Raw genomic sequence first — 13,092 nt, 5'->3', positions numbered from 1 at the left:
ATATTAAGCAGTCAAATCCTTCCATTCAGAATCCCCTTCGAAGTTACAGCGCGTTTCCTTCAGAATCAATGAGCTCCCTTCAGAGTCAAATGTCTCAGCCACAGCCAGTATCCCCCTCCACAGTCAAAGCTATCCCTTCAATGTCACCTAATTCAAAGGCAATTATCTCAAAGACATTTATCAACCAATTCAAATTCGGTTATGTCCGTTATTAAAGTCAAATAAAGGCAGTTACTCTAATTGTCAAAGTTCTCAGTAATCAGCAAATCACCAGAGTAACTTCCAAAAAGTCAGTAATTAAATGATTAATCATTGATTTACCTTAGTTCATGTTTATTATCAGTCAACTACCGGGGTTGACTATGGAAGTTAATTCTTAGTTACGAAAGTCTTCATTTTCATTTAATTATCAAGTCAGTTCTCACTCAGTTACCAGCCATAGATTACTTTCCAATTTAAAGCTAGGCAGTTGATTGTGAGCCAGTTAAATCAATGTCTTCAATCAGTCAATTGATTATTAGCCATAATTATAAAAATCAGTTTATTAGCCAGTCAGCTAGTTATCAACCACTTCAAGTATCAGCAAGTTAGTCAATTATGTCAGGTAAGTCGAACAGGTAATTACCAACCATAATTAATTCACTTAATTCAGTAGTCATTTACTTTATCAACTAATCAGTTATAAGTCACAACCATAGTTAATTCAACTATCTGTCAGTAATCAGTCACCTATCTGTTAACTGTCATTTATCAGCCAGTTAATCATTAGTTCATTATTCAAAGTCAATCGTAGTTATTATTTTACCTAAACCTGGCTAAGATTATCGTAGTTCTGCATCTTACTTGACGTAGCTCAGTGGCAGAAAGACAATACTATCACTATAGCATTTTCATAACACTTCGTGACCAATAATCTAGTGTTCATCTTGTACATCTCAGCATTCAAGATGGAGAGACATCAGTTTTAGGCAAAGTATATAATAAGTCAGTTCAGAGTATGCCACTTCAGTTATACCAATTTTCAGATTAATTTTTAACTCTTCAATGTCGGTTAATTGTCAAAATCAGTTATTTAAATCACCTATGCAAACTGTCGATAGCCACACACCTTAATCCCGTCAAAGGTGGTCACAAATCTCCATGTTGTCCTGTCTTATCACTTTTGGGTGCCCTCCTTCCAACTCCCACCCCCTCATTTTCTCCACTCCATCCTTCCAACTCCCACCCCCTCATTTTCTCCACTCCATCCTTCCAACTCCCACCCCCTCATTTTCTCCACTCCATCCTTCCAACTCCCACCCCCTCATTTTCTCCACTCCATCCTTCCAACTCCCACCCCCTCATTTTCTCCACTCCATCCTTCCAACTCCCACCCCCTCATTTTCTCCACTCCATCCTTCCAACTCCCACCCCCTCATTTTCTCCACTCCATCCTTCCAACTCCCAACCCCTCATTTTCTCCACTCCATCCTTCCAACTCCCACCCCCTCATTTTCTCCACACCAACCTTCCAACTCCCACCCCCTCCTTTCTCCACTCCATCCTTCCAACTCCCACCCCCTCCTTCCAACTCCCACCCCCTCATTTCACCACTCCATCCTTCCAACTCTCACCCCCTCATTTCACCACTCCATCCTTCCAACTCACACCCCCTCATTTCTCCACTCCATCCTTCCATCTCACCCTAGGTCTTCCCCTCCACCTTACTAGTCAGGTCACATTCTCCACCCTCTCCACAGTGCCAAACCATCTCAGTATTTCTCGACGCTTTCAATAATTTCCATAGTGCACCGTAATCTTAATCTCAGGAAAAACAAGATAGCTGAACTAATTCTTGAGAAAATTGAATTCCGTCTATGGTCAAAATTGGGAATCTAATCAAATTTACGCAAGATTATATAAAACACTAAAATTACTCCACATTCACTTTGCCTAGATTTGCCGTCTCTACCGTGAATGGAAAACTAATTGAATAACAATGGAATATGAAGCTGGTCGAGAAGAACAGCTGCGGAAAGCATGTAAAGCTGTACTACTGTATGTGCCAATGAACTACTTTTAATAAGCACCAAATGACAAATCTGGGCCAAGTAAGTGTGAAAAGAGTATTTGATATCTCTGTTAAGACTTCAGTATATTGCTTATTTAATTCTTGCTGCCACCAGATTGTTTTATTCAGCTTAAGGGACTCCGCTGATGAGGGGGGAAAAATAAAATCTTGATACAATGCAATCTTCGGGTGACAATGACAACCAAACTTTCTTGCAGTTCAGGGAGCCATTTGCTACGTTGGGTGGTAACCATATAATCAAACGAACGCTTGGTGATCTAATGGGTTAAGGAGACCGTTCTCAAACCATGTGTTGCGAGAAGAACTTCGATGGGTCGCAGAGAAGAGACCTAATGGTTTTTATGCATTTTTTTTTTTCATTGGAATTACAGTTATAATACTTTTAGCATATTCATACTACGATAGGCTGTATACACATCTCTCACTATAGATCCTTAGTTTTAAATAATGCTCTTTTCCTACCGGTCGCAAAACCTTTTCATTCTCAGCAGGGTTAAACCAGAATGTTTTGAGAACCACTGGGGGCAACGCGACCGGATGTAGCCCGTAAGTGTTTGCACCCGAAGGTAGCTTGGATTTGCTGCTCACCGCCACTCAGGGATGAAGGACTGGTCATTCGCTTTGTCGATTAATTAGTCTAGTGTCGGGTTCTAACGCTCCTGAAGAGCCAACAGACGACTGGATAAGCAGCAGCTATTATTGTTTACGTCATACGATATAACTCTTGAAGATGTGGTAGTGAAGGGAGTTTGAAAACACTGTTTATGTATTTCTTGAGTAACTAGAACGTCTTACCGGTTGAACTAATTGACAGAGGGTATTAGGTGTACTGGGCAAGGTAATGGGGTGGAGTTAATTTTCAATACCTGGGGCGTTTTAAGCTGAACAAAACTGTTTGGTGGAAACTTTAATCATCACAGCTGAAGAGCTTAATGGAGATTGTTCAACTTCATGACGAGAGGAAGCCAAATGTAATCTGGTGGTAGCTTGTGTAACTGATCGAATATAAATGATCACTGGCGAACTGCTGACAGTTCTTACACGTACCAGAGTTCTTAGTGGTAACAAATCGTCAAACCGTAGGGGCTAATGTTTCAAATCTCTATACGCAGGGTTTCCAAGATTAATAAAACAGTTTGGCTGTTCCATAAATAAGTTACTTTTTAATGTCACCAGAATGAGATCAGCTGCATTTATATTGTTCAGCGGTGACAAGATTAAAAGACTGTGCTGGTGGGTTAATGATTGGTACTCTATATCTAGGATGCTTAGACAATATTACTGACTAATATATTCAGTTTGTAGTGGCCTCCCATTATTTATAGTCTTCAGACGATACTAATATGTACTTGCTACCACCTGATTATTTGGCTTAATGGCCTCTCGTCGTCTAAAGAACACAAATGCATACCATATTCCAGAGCAGAGTAGAGCTGCACCAATGCAAGGCAGGGCAGGACACGGCAAAGTCTGAGAGCGAAATGCAGGACAAAGCAGAACCAAGGCAGGACACCGACTGGAACCTGAAAAACAAGGTAAAGTTAGTAATGGATCTGCTTATATTACTTAAATTCTCTCCGCCTGACAAATCGCGTGTATAGTTTGAATAAAATGCTTGTACATTCACACCAAAAAGTTAAATGCAATACAGAGCCTGAATGTGTCATGCTATTCACAAGCTATTTAAATTATTTTCGCAAAACAAGCCAACTGTCATGTTCAATTACTTTTACGTTAATTTGGAGTCTTCCAGATGTCTTCCGGATTTTCCATACTCCATCCTTTTCCTCGTTCTCACTTCCTTTCCCTCATCCTTGCTCCCTTCAGTACCAGAGACTTCCAGTGTGCATCCTCCGCTGGTTGCCGTCCCCCGAGCATCCTCTGCTGGTCATCCTTCGCTGATCTGTTCGCTAGGCGTCCTCCATCGCGCAACCTTTTTCATCTGTCCAACACTCAGCTTCACTCCTCGGTAAAATATAGCGTTCCGGGACCAGTGTCTGGGGTTCGCTGTGTAAAGAGAAATTATGTTAAGTTTCCTGCAGCATATTTTAATATTGTGTACAATTTAATTCAGTTATCAGTCACTATAGTTTTTCTTCTTCGACACTAGATACTTACCCTTAACTCTTCAGTCAGTACAGCTCATGCTATCAGCAGCAGCCTGTGACATGCTAACTTTGCTTGGAGCATTAGATCTCTAGCTTTTTTCGGTCCACGTTCTTTTATTAGTTACATTCTCTTCCTTGGGTCTCTTGGCATTCCTTTATTTGGCCCCTTTGCTCCGTCCCTCTGGCATCGTCAGCGCGCTCGTCCCTCCGCCATCGTCAGCGCGCTCGTCCCTCCGCCGTCGTCAGCGCGCTCGTCCCTCCGCCGTCGTCAGCGCGCTCGTCCCTCCGCCGTCGTCAGCGCGCTCGTCCCTCCGCCGTCGTCAGCGCGCTCGTCCCTCCGCCGTCGTCAGCGCGCTCGTCCCTCCGCCGTCGTCAGCGCGCTCGTCCCTCCGCCGTCGTCAGCGCGCTCGTCCCTCCGCCGTCGTCAGCGCGCTCGTCCCTCCGCCATCGTCAGCGCGCTCGTCCCTCCGCCATCGTCAGCGCGCTCGTCCCTCCGCCATCGTCAGCGCGCTCGTCCCTCCGCCATCGTCAGCGCGCTCGTCCCTCCGCCATCGTCAGCGCGCTCGTCCCTTCGCCATCGTCAGCGCGCTCGTCCCTTCGCCATCGTCAGCGCGCTCGTCCCTGCGCCATCGTCAGCGCGCTCGTCCCTCCGCCATCGTCAGCGCGCTCGTCCCTCCGCCATCGTCAGCGCGCTCGTCCCTTCGCCATCGTCAGCGCGCTCGTCCCTTCGCCATCGTCAGCGCGCTCGTCCCTTCGCCATCGTCAGCGCGCTCGTCCCTCCGCCATCGTCAGCGCGCTCGTCCCTTCGCCATCGTCAGCGCGCTCGTCCCTCCGCCATCGTCAGCGCGCTCGTCCCTCCGCCATCGTCAGCGCGCTCGTCCCTCCGCCATCGTCAGCGCGCTCGTCCCTCCGCCATCGTCAGCGCGCTCGTCCCTTCGCCATCGTCAGCGCGCTCGTCCCTTCGCCATCGTCAGCGCGCTCGTCACTTCAGCCACCACACTGCCAACCAACCTGCTGACTAAAATATACCTTCTGTAGCACTGGTTACACAAATTACACAACACATTCACACATTCACACACACATTCACACATTGGTTTAGTCATTCACTCCACAGCATACTTATATACTTGTTGTCGTCAGCTTCTCCGTACATCTGCTCACTTCTGCTTCCAGGCACCTTCTCTGCTTCTGCTGCTGCTGCTGGATCACACTGCTGCCTGACAACCAGGAAGGAGACGATACCGGCGCCGGATTTCAACCAACAAACCAAGAAACAAGGCTTCCAACCAACCAACGTAGCTAAGTATCTCTAAACAACTGTACCACACTGTCAACTGTACCACACTGCCTATGTCAACTAGACCACACTGCCTAATGTCATTGCTAAACTACCTTTCTGCCTAGCACTTTTACCTGTCTAAGCTACCTTCCTCACCCCAACCCTGCCGTGCCCCAACCCAATCCTGTCTCAACCCAACTCCCGCCTCATCTCACTACTTCACTATATACCAAGACGACAATCCGAATACAATGTTGGGGAGCAAATAAACATTAGTACAAGTAAAATTCCAAAAATAGTTAATCATGAATTATGAGTACAATCTGGTAATTTTTGACTAAAAAAAGGAATAGTAAATTTAACATTTTAACATTGCTAGTAATGTATTTTGGCAGCAACATTTGATGTAAAAAAGATTAAAGATTTTACATAGCAAATCATAAAAATTAAACAGTAAAATACAAGCAAGATGTTAGTACTAGAAAATATTTAACCATACAAAACTTTATACTTATACCTAGATTTCTCTCGGTTCCCGCCTGAGTTGCAGACCCATGTCGCATAGCTTCTCAAGAACAGTTTATAACCTGGAAAAAAGGATATTGGTACATTAATGGCAGATTACCTAGTGTCCATAGTATTGCCTCAAACTAAAGCAACATTTAAGAGTCTATACTCCTATATGTATACATCTACAGCCAGACTCCTTAATCCAGGAAGGAGTGGGCACAAATTAATTTTCATGTTCTCTCCACTGCCACCAGGCTACCCTCTCTCCAATTCACGCCCGCTCATATACCTCTCCATGCCATCCCTCCATCTCAGTCTATCTCCTCCTCCCACTTTCCCCTACCTCACACTGTCTCATTCTCCACTGCCCCCATGGCTAACCATCTCTTAGTAATGCTTTCTAATACTTAACACTCCTGGCTGAGTCTTCTCTTGTATTCTAGTTAGCGTCAGACTCTTCTATTCAGCTAGGAGAAATATGGTACCATGAAAAATTTCACTGTCGCGTACCCACGCTTATGTTATTCCAGTTGACACTATCGTTTAATCCATGTTATTACTATTAACTCTTCCGTGGTCGGGACAAATTTGCAGTTAACACTAGAGTATGTATCTCCGAGTCTACCAGAAGGATATGGTCCTAAAGGGTTTACATCAGAGGGCTGACTGGGGTTTATTGCACTCACATTACCGCCCTGGAGAGGTTGAACACTGCTGAACGGGGAATAAGGGTTTTGGATCGATTTGTATCATTACGAGAATATCATTATGTGTTTATGGCCAGAAAACTTAATTCCAAAGTGTTAGCCACAAACGAACCTCCATGTCGCCCTGTCCTCTGCCATCAAGATGCCCTCCCTCACCCCCATCCAATCCTATCCCTCCATCTCATTCTCTGTCTCTCCTTTCCCCTTCTCCATTTCATTCTAGTCATTCTCATTCACTCTACATGACTAAATTATCTAGATATCTTTTCCAACATCCAGAGCAACACCACAACGCTCCTTCACCACCGTTATATCCTTAACCGACATAATTAACCATGCAGCAGCAAAACTATTATTAATCTTGTGCTATACCTTTTTAAGCAAGAAGAGCTTTGACATCGTGCAATCTGTCCCGTTTCAGTTACCGTATATACCGTAATATATCACTCAACTACGCCAACATTCTATTTTAGTCCAGATTAATTTATCGCACAATAAATCCTGGCACATTAACCTTCCCATGACCAGGACAACTTAAATATTCTGTTCCAGCTAAAGCCAGATATTACACAGCCGAGTCAGAAGCCTAGCAACATTTAAGTAACACGGACGAATTTTTGATATAGGAGACGAATTCGTAATAGACTAACCCGACGCCCTAATCCCGCAAAGGGTGGCAGCAGATAAAACGCCTCCAAGTCGCTCTGTCACCAACCATTTGACTGCCCTCCCCGCAGCTCACTCCCCCCTCCTTCATATACCTCTCAGCTCCATCCCTCCATCTCATCCTCGGTCTTCCCCTCCCTCTCCCTCCCTCCACTTCACCTACATACACCCTCTTAGTCAGTTTCATTCTCCATTCTCTCCACATGTCCAAACCACCTCAGTGTATTTCTCCTAATTTTCTCAACCACATCCACATTCACCCCACAATGTTCCTTCACTTCTTCACTCGTCAACCTGTCCCTCCAAGTCACCCCACATGCTCCTCCCAGGTAACTCATTTCCACTAGTAAGGTCCATGCCTCGCTTCCATACGTCAGGGTAGGGATCACAATACTATCATACAGTGACTTCTTAACTTCCATACTCACCTCCCTATTTCTCCTCACTGCTTTCAGTGAACCAACAACCTTCCTTCCCTGCTGTACCCTTTCAAGCACTTCATCCCCAAAGGTTCCATCCTTACTCATCACACTACCCAAGTACTTGAATGCACTCATTCTCCATATCCTCACCATCCAACCTCACTGCACACTCTGACTTTTCCTCTCAAACACCATAACTTTACTTTTGCTTATATTAACTTTCAGATTCCTCTTCCTACACACTGTCCCAAATTCATTCACCAAATCTTGCAACTCCCATTCATCTTCACTCAACAATACAATCATCAGCAAACAGCAACACCGGAATCTTCCACATCTCACCCTCATTCATTAGAGCCACCCCCACATCCACTGCCCTGCCTTGCACCTTCTTTACAACCCCATCCATGTATATATTAAACACCCATGGAGACATTTCCTTGTTTCAGTCCCACAGTTAGATCAAAGAACTCGCTCGGCTCACCATCCACTCGCACCGTAGCCCTAGCTCCTTCGTACAAACTCATCACAGCACTCAACAGTTTCCCCTCCACTCCATATATTCTTAATATCTTCCACATACCTTGTCTGTCCTGTCATAAGCTTTCTCAAAGTCCATGAAGGCAGCAAACTTACTTTCCCTTCTCTAGATTCTTCTCCACTAAACATCTTAGAACAAGTAACTGATCTACATACCCTTTTCCCTTCCTAAATCCCTCTTGTTCTCCAACTAGCTTTCTGTTATATGCCTAACCCTATCAATGAGTATTCTACCATATATTTGCCTAACCCTATCAATGAGTATTCTACCATATATTTTTCCAGTCACACTAAGAAGGAAAATACCCCCATGGTTACCACATACTTCTCTCCCCTTTTCTTTTGTATAAAGGAACAATTATACCTGATTTCCAGTCCTCTGGAATCCTTCCCTCTTCCCAAGCCAATCTACACAACTTCCATATCCACTCAATCTCACCCCCATACTTCAGCATTTCACCACACACTCCAATTCCTGGGGCCTTTCCCATCTTGATGTTCTTCATTGCTTCCACTACTTCCTCCCTACTGATCTCTTCCTCCTCTCATCTCTTCTCCCAGCCATTCCCCAATCACTTATACTCGCACTGTTCTCACTCTCTGCATTAAAAAAAATCCTCAAAGTGCTCCTTCCATCTCCTCAATTTCTCTCTCTTCTCCACCAACAATCTATTATTCCCATCTTTCACTCCCCTGCTATTTCCTCTTTCACGCTGTCTTACTTACTTTACCTCCTTCCAAAAAAAATTTCTTCCTCTCCCTCCATTTTACACTCAGATTCCTCCCAAACTCTTCATCCACTTTCTTCTTACTCTCCTTAACCTATCTCCACCTCCCTTCTCCTGCTCACATATATCTTTCTCTTATCTTCTCCCCTACCTCTACTCGCTATCCTTTCACTATAAGTCTTCTTTTGTTCCACAGCTCGTTTCACCTCATCATTCCATCATGCTGTCCCTTGCACACCCCTGCATCTCCCCACTCCACCGACCACCTCACACGCTGCGCCTATCTCTTCCGTGAATATCTTACATACATCTTCCACTCCTTTCATCTGCTTTAACTCATACCTTCTCAATTTTTCTTCCACTATGCTCTTATACTCTGCCATTTTCTCATTATCTTGCAACTTCTCCACTCTTCTCACAGGAGCGGTTTCCTCCTGTCTTCCCCTTCGTCTCTTCACCCATTTTCTCTGCAGCCTTACCTTGGCCATCACTAAGTGATGGTACGAGATTCCATTCCTCCACCCTCTATTTTATACTTTATACTGATTTTTTAAATATAAACGAATTATTATTGGATTTTTTTAAATGCGTCGCCAGGTGCTTTAATTCCAAAAGGGAATTCCAACAGGTTGTTCAACCCACATCACCCACTCATATGCTTCCTCCCTCATCCCTCCATCTATTCCTTGTTGTTCCCCTTCCTCTCCTTCCAACCCCGCCCTTTCTCTTTCCTTCACCCCTTCCACCTCACCCACTCTCCCAGTTAGTTTCATTCTGTCCACATGCCCAAGCCATATCAAGGTACTTATAACTTCGCACACATCCACAACCCCGCAACACTCTTACTTAGTCTTATCTGAACATGCTCCTCTCAAGTAACTCATTTCACCTCTTTTGACTCCAAGATATAACTAATCTATTTGAAATTAACCATTTAAGTAAAAAGGAAAAGATTTAGGAGAGCTCCCTTATGTTCAAAAATCTATTGTAGGGATTAAATATGGTTCAATTCGTTCATATTACCAAAATTCTGCTAAAATAACTACGATTAGCGGCCATATTCTAGGTGGCACTTGTAGGCATCGCAGCAACTTTTCCTAGCGGTTAATTTTGCGCATTACCTCAGGATTTTAATTTCGTCACAGTTGGCATTACTAATATGCAGGAGGATATTGCAGTGAGGAATAAATTGCTACGTACGAGTTAAGAAATCTCCAAAACCAGTTGGTATATACGGCTCAGACCAAATGTTGCGCTCACGATTAAATCCCTCTAGGCCCTACGTGTGAAACTGATGACCTTTAATCTACATCAAAATTATGCATTTATCACTTTTCAAAGCCTTTCTTTAAAACAGTATATTCTTAAAAGGAAAAATTTATAGGAAAGGGAGCTCTTCTATACTTTCACGAACAAATATATGCTTAACACATACCTTATGATTTGAGGATTTGAGTATCTATGGCGGTAGACTGTCTGATGGTAGTGGTAGTTGTGGCTGTAGCGATGATTGTAGACTTTTGGTGGCAGCAGTAGTTGAAGCGATGGTAGCAGACTGTCTGGTGGCGATAGTGGTAGTTGTGGTAGAGTGGTGGCAGGCTGGTGGTGGTGATGGTGATGGTGGCAGGCTGGTGGTGGTGATGATCGTAGACTGGTGGTGGTGATGATCGTAGACTGGTGGTGGTGATGGTCGTAGGCTGGTGGTGGTGGTGGTAATAGCAGTAGTAGTAGTAGTTGTAGGGAAGGTAGTAGACTGACTTGTGGTGACAGTGGTAGTTGTGGTATCAGCGATGGTGGAAGACTTATAGTCATAGTCGTTGTTGTGGCGAAGGTGAAAGACTGTGGTGATAGTGGTAGCTGTGGCTGTAGCGATGGTGGTAGACGCCTGTTACCCTCTGTCAAACACTAGCTCCGCTCATCCCCACATTCTGGAAAAAATAGGTTAATTAGTACATTGCAATAAATATCTACATTTTTATAAGACATTGCAAAGGCGCTACGAAGCCTCTGACGGCATTTAGAATCACCAAGTCTTCACTATTACTAAATTATCTTACTGAATAAAATAGTCTGGCCGTCGCATGAATTAACCATCGAGCTGAAAGGTTTAAAGCCATAGAAATAATTCAATCATCTTCCTTGCAATGCGTATTTTTCAATCTATTCTTCCTGCCTTCAGACTATTTTTTCTTGGTGTAATTTTAGAACTAAAATTTTTTTCAGTCCACTATTTTTTTATTCGTATTACTCGACTTAATTAAACTTATTGGGCAGACCTGATGAAGAAGGGGTTAATGAAAGCTATACCTGACACGCAGTTCAAGAAAAAGTTAAAATATTTTGGCGATAGGTAGAGTAAAAGTACCTTACTGGATTGAAGATATAACCATACTTAACCATTTCACTACTACAGGTCCTGCAGAAACAATAAAATAGCCTTACTGGCACTAATAAAACTACCCTACATTGAAGGAGGGTAGCTACTCGTACTGAAGGCTATCTTGGGAATTAAAACTACTAGAATTATATTAAAGATATTGTTTTTAATTTCTGCACATCAAATGATGCTACTTATCACTGATAACTGATGAAAATGTTAGCCAGTATAATGTAGATAATATGCAGTGTCGTGATGCACCAGCGAACCATATGTTTCGAAATTAATCATACCGACCGCATTTTAATAACTAGCACAGCTCCATAAGGACAATTTTAGCAGTTTTTCGTGTACAATAATTGACTTTGGGGACTGAAAAGGCCGATTTATCCATCAAAAAAGTTCAGCCGGCTTCGATGTTAAAAAACCTGCCGGCTTTTCACATATTTCCGTCCATTGCATAGCTAAAACGTACTTAACATTACGAAAAAGCTAGGTTTACGCCTTCCACAATCTTTAGTTGCTTGGAAAATGTCACTTATGAAATACAGGCTTTAAAATTTATTACTTATTTCCAGGGAACGAGAAGTGCCGAGAACTCTCCACTTACCTCCTTACTCCAGGGCTCCAGGCTGCAAAATGGTAGAAACATTGCATTTTTATTTTCCTCATCACCTCGGTCATCCAGGGTTGCCACGTCTTCAGATTTTCCCTTGCATAAGTGCCACATTTCTTTGCCGTCGGGACTTTTTCTTGCCCATAAATCTCTCTAATATAATCTTTAAAAGCGTATTATAAGCGTTAGGTGCTTATTTAACTCGTATTTTTACCTTCTATAAGAAAATGTGGCATTAAACAACTCTACGTAAATATTTCAGTTCTAAGGTGCTTTTTCTGCCATCTACGATGCCAGAAAGCCTTAAAAATGGATTCAAAAGGGTGAAAATAGGTAAAAAATGGGTAAAAATGGCGAAATAAGGCCAAAATATGGAAGATTTTCGAGGACGACCATGCATTCAGCAGTTAGTTCCAAATTCCGCCGCTAGATGGCGCTAGTGAGGCTTCAAGTTGGCAAAAAATAGGCATTAGTTCCAAATTCCGCCGATAGATGGCGCTAGTGAGGCCTTAGGGAGGAAAAATATGCTGGCTTCTGATTGGTCAAGTTTTCTCTGACGTCACCACCCTCTTTCTCTACCGTATACCCCTTTATTTCCGCTGTGTTCGTATTGTTCATATTGTATCGTCATTTCGTGATGTTCATTCTCCCTCAGTGGTGACGTCATATAAAACCTCCAACGTCTCCACCAATCAGAAGCCAGCAACTTTTTTGTTTTGCGTTAGCCTCACAATGGCCATCTTTAGGTAGAGTCTGGTCCTGCCCTGCCTGTATCATTTTGTTCCTTATTACATCACAGTATTTCATTTTGTTTCGTCCTCTTATTTTATTACAACTACTTCTTTCATTTGTTTATACATTGCATTTGTTTTTTACTTTAATTTCTTTGACTTGCATTTCGTTCGTTTTCCTCCTAATTTACTAAGATAATTTCCTTTTTCTTTATTCCTGCTATTTCCAGACGATTTTATTTAGCTCTAGGAATACCAATCTCCTTGTGAAGGGATGAATGGGGAGGGTTTGTAATTCATTGTCTTAATCTGATAAAATCGTCTGGTGGTAGCA

The sequence above is a fragment of the Coenobita brevimanus genome, chromosome 74, assembly GCF_032717465.1.
Source record: "Coenobita brevimanus isolate Jiangsu-jjx chromosome 74, ASM3271746v2, whole genome shotgun sequence".
Classification (NCBI taxonomy): Eukaryota; Metazoa; Arthropoda; class Malacostraca; order Decapoda; family Coenobitidae; genus Coenobita; species Coenobita brevimanus.
Note: the sequence above shows the minus strand (reverse complement) of the source record.